The sequence below is a fragment of the Anopheles moucheti genome, chromosome 2 (assembly GCF_943734755.1).
Source record: "Anopheles moucheti chromosome 2, idAnoMoucSN_F20_07, whole genome shotgun sequence".
Lineage (NCBI taxonomy): Eukaryota > Metazoa > Arthropoda > Insecta > Diptera > Culicidae > Anopheles > Anopheles moucheti.
The window spans coordinates 28,351,050-28,357,324 of NC_069140.1; positions in this window are offsets into that span (position 1 = coordinate 28,351,050).

Here is a 6,275-nt window from a genome sequence, read left to right on the forward strand (position 1 = left end):
TGGGGCGTTTTATTTTCGGTAAACTGGCGTGATTGTTTCTCTGTGACAAACCATGAACCTTTTCAAGAGGGAAACGTAGGAAAACGGATGCGCAGGAACATAAACATCGGAAGTAATGCATTATGATTATATTGTACGGTACGCGGGAGAATTTGTGTTTTCTCGTCCTGCATGCGTATTATTTCTTCGAACAAATGTCTGGCTGGATCATAATTGTCGTGAGATGTTTTCAAAATGCTGCGTAAATTGCTTTGCTTCTTCTAATTGCATGTAAAATCCGTCGCTATTTTGAACTCTCGGGGCTATAACACCGACATGTTTTTATTGCTTTTTTAATTGAACATCAAGTACTATATTGCTAGGGGTAGGAGAATTCACGTCTAAAGCGGATCCTGTCATCGATCTGTCGTTGCTGACGAAGACCAATTCTGCGACAGCACAAAAAAAAGCTCCAAACATTCAGAAGGCTCTTCTAGCATCGAGCTAAACAGCAAACGAAATAGTTCTATAATTGATTAGCTATTCAAATCGCGTCAAGTGAAAAGCAATTCGTTTCAGATCCCTCATCATCCCTCTTCTGTGCTATCCGTGTTTTGTCGTCTCTTCGTCCACTGCTCTGTCATCCCAAACGGGACAGTGTGTTCGCCTCAATCATGGGCGGTTGTCTTCATTTCGTCTATCTCTCGCTCTGTGCGTGTGTTTTTTTAATGTTTGGAACTCGTCTAAATCATGCTGCCAAGCTACGGTAAGCGAGAAGATTTATTACTGTTTTGTGCTTACGTGGATCATGGTTGGGTTGAGGAATGTTACCTGTTAACTCCAAAACCGTAGACCACCTTCGAAACGATTTGAGCGACGGTTTATATATGTTTGTTTTTTTTGTAGCATATCTCGTTATCAGTAACAGGAAAGAGTAACAACGACTAGCTGCCGATGACAACGGGTTTAGTTGATAATAATATCTATTTTATTCTTGTAGTTTTAGTTTATTTGAAAGGAGACTTCATAATTGTAATTACAGGCCTCGAGATACACGGTTTTTGGAAATTTGACAGCTGAGTTAATTTATAGCATAAAATTTCTACAAAAAGGTGATACATTTTGTTTAAAATACCTGCCTTTGTCATATTAAACATTTGTTTTTAATTTATTTTTTTTATGGATTCTTTCAAAAAGTCAGCAAATCAGGCGACTTTAAGATTAAGGCGAATAAATTAAGTTCAGAGAAGGAAGTCTTCAATGTAACTTTGAAATATGAACGATTTTACTCCCGAATTCGACTTTAGAGGCAGTTCGAGATCTTTCGCGGATTATATTATTCTCGAATCTAAACAAGTACTTTACTCCAGTGGAGGATCAATCCCCTTGGAGGCCCAGGGCGGAATTATAGTTGGGGCCTCTAATTTTAAAAACGATGCAGGAGGGAATAGGCGGTCGCCTAGGGCCTCGCCGTGTTGGGGGCCCCAAACAACTTTTGCCGATTGTGCGATTTTTTGGAAATTTTGCAGCAGAGTTAATTTATAGCACAAAATCTAATTAAAAAGGTAGAAAATTTATTATCCTTGATAGATATTTTTTTTTTGTTTGATTAGCTATATCGGCCCGGTTACACAGCTACGCAAGAGAAGTATGCAGTGTACTCAAACTCCTTCTTCTTTATCGGCACGACATCTTCAGGATGTTTAAGCCTACCATTTCTATTTTTTTTTACTTTATTTACCCGTAGGATAGTCAGTGCTGCGTACGGAGGTTTGGTGGTCCAAATGAAATTTTTCCGTGGTTCTGTCTTGTACAGATCGACTGCGCTACCAATACACCGTCTGGCCGCCCCGTGAACCCTTATATGCCCTATAACTTCAAGCTATTCATGTATTCTATTTCTTGAACGGGATTTTTTCATCTGTTCGTAAATGATCCTACCGTTAGATGCTAGAATAGAAACCATGCTTATTTTCACTTCCGCAATATTCGCAAGCTATTGCCATTGCGATACTCGTGGTGTGGTATTGTTTTCTCTCCCCGATTGAACCGTGAAAATGTCCAGCCTTCGTGTTTCGAAACAGTATTGCGGTGGAGTGTTGTGTTTAGTATTTCGATTGTCACAATTTCTGCAAGTTTGCAAGCCGGTAATGATGTTATAACCGACACAATCTGTCAGTGTACTACGTCATAGCTAGCATTGTCATAGATTAGGAATAAAATCATATTGCAATCATTAGAACTTTCTTTTCCGTTCGATATTTGATATTTCATGGTTCTTGGAATACCATTTCTGTCTTTCTTGATTATTACTTATTCGAAGCTGGATTGTAGGTCCAGCTTATGTCCACCCATCCCAAACTGTCCAAACACTTCATCATATCCCCTTGTAGAATACTGTTCAAACTACATTGTTGTAATCTCGACATTTGCATCGTTGTTAGACTGAAATTGTTTTAAAATTTCCAATTCTAAATCCATACGGTTTAAGATCATCGCCACGAAATCGTTGATCTAAATTAAAAAAAAGAGCACGAAAAAAGATACTTGAAAAAATCAAGTATGCATTGATATAAAAACGATGTGTTCAGTGAAGAACCTATCATAGTAGTCGTACTAAAACATTGTCGTGCGTGCTGAAAGCGGTCTCGTTTTTTGCATTGAAAACTCAGTTTGTTTGAGAAAAATTAGTGAGAGCTTTGTGGTGTTGTAAACCTATAATTTGCTACTGACTATCAAATTGTGCATGAGGAGCACGTAGTGTATTTCATACTGATGTAAATGTGACGAAATGAACGCAAGTGTCTTCACAATGAGCGAAGAGATCGGCCCAGAAATTCTTGGATTTCTTGACGCACGGATAACCGACCTAAATTTGGAGCATCAAACTTCATACGCGAAGATCAAGCGAACGATCGAAATTCACATTAATATGTGCATGGCCACGAGAGTTGACAAATTTGTCCAATGACCAAATAAACTGGGCAACTGTGAAAACCACTATACCGTAGCCGCGCACACTATTGTTTTCAGATTTCCGATACCAGGAGAGCATGTTTTTCCAGAGGTGACATCTGCAGCTTGGGACAAATTCGCCCATCACAATTGCTAATGCATACTATCAAACACGTGAGAACGATCGCTAATAAGTACTATCAATAAAACTGAAAGAATCCTTCATCTCGCTCAAACTTTCCGTCGGCTGGTACGAAATTCCATACAAAACCAGCTGTTTTCCGATTTCCCATACCAGGAGAGCATCCACGGAAGAGGTAGCACCTTGTACAGCAATTTTGGTCAAAAACAGCCGAAAGGTATGCAATATTTAAACACTAACTTTCCCGTTGGTCGAGTAAAACTTTGCAGCAATTTTGCTCAAAAAGCGCCGAAAGTTATGCAATGTTTAAACACTACCTTTCCCGTTGGTCGTGAAAAATTTCTTCGAAAACTACCAGTTTTTGAATGTATAATACCAGGAAGAGGAATGTATAATACCGGAAGAGGTAGCTCCTGGTACTGCGCCGAAAGGTATGCAATCAACTTGCAATGCAATGCGCCGTAAGGTATGCAATGTTTATACATTAACTTTTCATACAAACCAGCTGTTTTCAGATTTCCGATACCAGGAGAGCATGTTGTTCAAGAGGTAACATCTTCCATCCCCCTCCCCTCTTCCCCTCAAAATTGACGACCAAGATGGCGGCCAAGATGGCGGACAAGATGGCGGACAAGATGGCGGCCAAGATGGCGGCCAAGATGGCGGACAAGATGGCGGCCAAGATGGCGGCCAAGATGGTGGCCAAGATGGTGGACAAGATGGCGGACAAGATGGCGGCCAAGATGGCGGACAAGATGGCGGACAAGATGGCGGACAAGATGGCGGGCAAGATGGCGGGCAAGATGGCGGCCAAGATGGTGAACAAGATGGCGGACAAGATGGCAGACACAAGATGGTGGCCAAGATGGCGGCCAAGATGGCGGACAAGATGGCGACCAAGATGGCGGACACAAGATGGCGGTCAAGATGGCGGACAAGATGGCGGCCAAGATGGCGGCCAAGATGGTGGACAAGATGGCGGACAAGATGGCGGCCAAGATGGCGGCCAAGATGGCGGACAAGATGGCGGACAAGATGGCGGCCAAGATGGCGGACAAGATGGCGAACACAAGATGGCGGCCAAGATGGCGGACAAGATGGCGGCCAAGATGGTGATCAAGATGACGGACAAGATGGCGGACACAAGATGGTGGCCAAGATGGCGGCCAAGATGGCGGACAAGATGGCGACCAAGATGGCGGACACAAGATGGCGGCCAAGATGGTGGCCAAGTTGGTGGACAAGATGGCGGACAAGATGGCGGCTAAGATGGCGGACAAGATGGCGGCCAAGATGGCGGACAAGATGGCGGACAAGATGGCGGACAAGATGGCGGCCAAGATGGCGGACAAGATGGCGGACAAGATGGCGGACAAGATGGCGGACAAGATGGCGGCCAAGATGGCGGCCAAGATGGTGAACAAGATGGCGGACAAGATGGCGGCCAAGATGGTGAACAAGATGGCGGACAAGATGGCGGACAAGATGGCGGACACAAGATGGTGGCCAAGATGGCGGACAAGATGGCGGCCAAGATGGCGGACAAGATGGCGGACAAGATGGCGGACAAGATGGCGGCCAAGATGGCGGCCAAGATGGTGAACAAGATGGCGGACAAGATGGCGGCCAAGATGGTGAACAAGATGGCGGACAAGATGGCGGACAAGATGGCGGACACAAGATGGTGGCCAAGATGGCGGACAAGATGGCGGCCAAGATGGCGGACAAGATGGCGGACAAGATGGCGGGCAAGATGGCGAACAAGATGGCGGACAAGAAGGCGGACAAGATGGCGGACAAGATGGCGGACACTAGATGGCGGACAAGATGGCGGACAAGATGGCGGACAAGATGGCGGACAAGATGGCGGACAAGATGGCGGCCAAGATGGCGGACAAGATGGCGGACAAGATGGCGGACAAGATGGCGGACAAGATGGTGGACAAGATGGCGGACGAGATGGCGGACAAGATGGCGGCCAAGATGGCGGACAAGATGGCGGACAAGATGGCGGACAAGATGGTGGACAAGATGGCGAACAAGATGGCGGACAAGATGGCGGACAAGATGGCGGACAAGATGGCGGACAAGATGGCGGACAAGATGGCGGACAAGATGGCGGACAAGATGGCGGACGAGATGGCGGACAAGATGGCGGCCAAGATGGCGGACAAGATGGCGGACAAGATGGCGGACAAGATGGCGGACAAGATGGCGGCCAAGATGGCGGACAAGATGGCGAACACAAGATGGCGGCCAAGATGGCGGACAAGATGGTGGCCAAGATGGCGGCCAAGATGGCGGCCAAGATGGTGAACAAGATGGCGGACAAGATGGCGGCCAAGATGGTGAACAAGATGGCGGACAAGATGGCGGACACAAGATGGTGGCCAAGATGGCGGACAAGATGGCGGCCAAGATGGCGAACAAGATGGCGGACAAGATGGCGGACAAGATGGCGGCCAAGATGGCGGCCAAGATGGTGAACAAGATGGCGGACAAGATGGCGGCCTAGATGGTGAACAAGATGGCGGACAAGATGGCGGACAAGATGGCGGACACAAGATGGTGGCCAAGATGGCGGACAAGATGGCGGCCAAGATGGCGGACAAGATGGCGGACAAGATGGCGGACAAGATGGCGAACAAGATGGCGGACAAGAAGGCGGACAAGATGGCGGACACAAGATGGCGGACAAGATGGCGGACAAGATGGCGGACAAGATGGCGGACAAGATGGCGGACAAGATGGCGGCCAAGATGGCGGCCAAGATGGCGGACAAGATGGCGGCCAAGATGGTGAACAAGATGGCGGACAAGATGGCGGCCAAGATGGTGATCAAGATGACGGACAAGATGGCGGACACAAGATGGTGGCCAAGATGGCGGCCAAGATGGCGGACAAGATGGCGACCAAGATGGCGGACACAAGATGGCGGCCAAGATGGTGGCCAAGTTGGTGGACAAGATGGCGGACAAGATGGCGGCTAAGATGGCGGACAAGATGGCGGCCAAGATGGCGGACAAGATGGCGGACAAGATGGCGGACAAGATGGCGGCCAAGATGGCGGACAAGATGGCGGACAAGATGGCGGCCAAGATGGCGGACAAGATGGCGGACAAGATGGCGGACAAGATGGCGAACAAGATGGCGGACAAGAAGGCGGACAAGATGGCGGACAAGATGGCGGACACAAGAT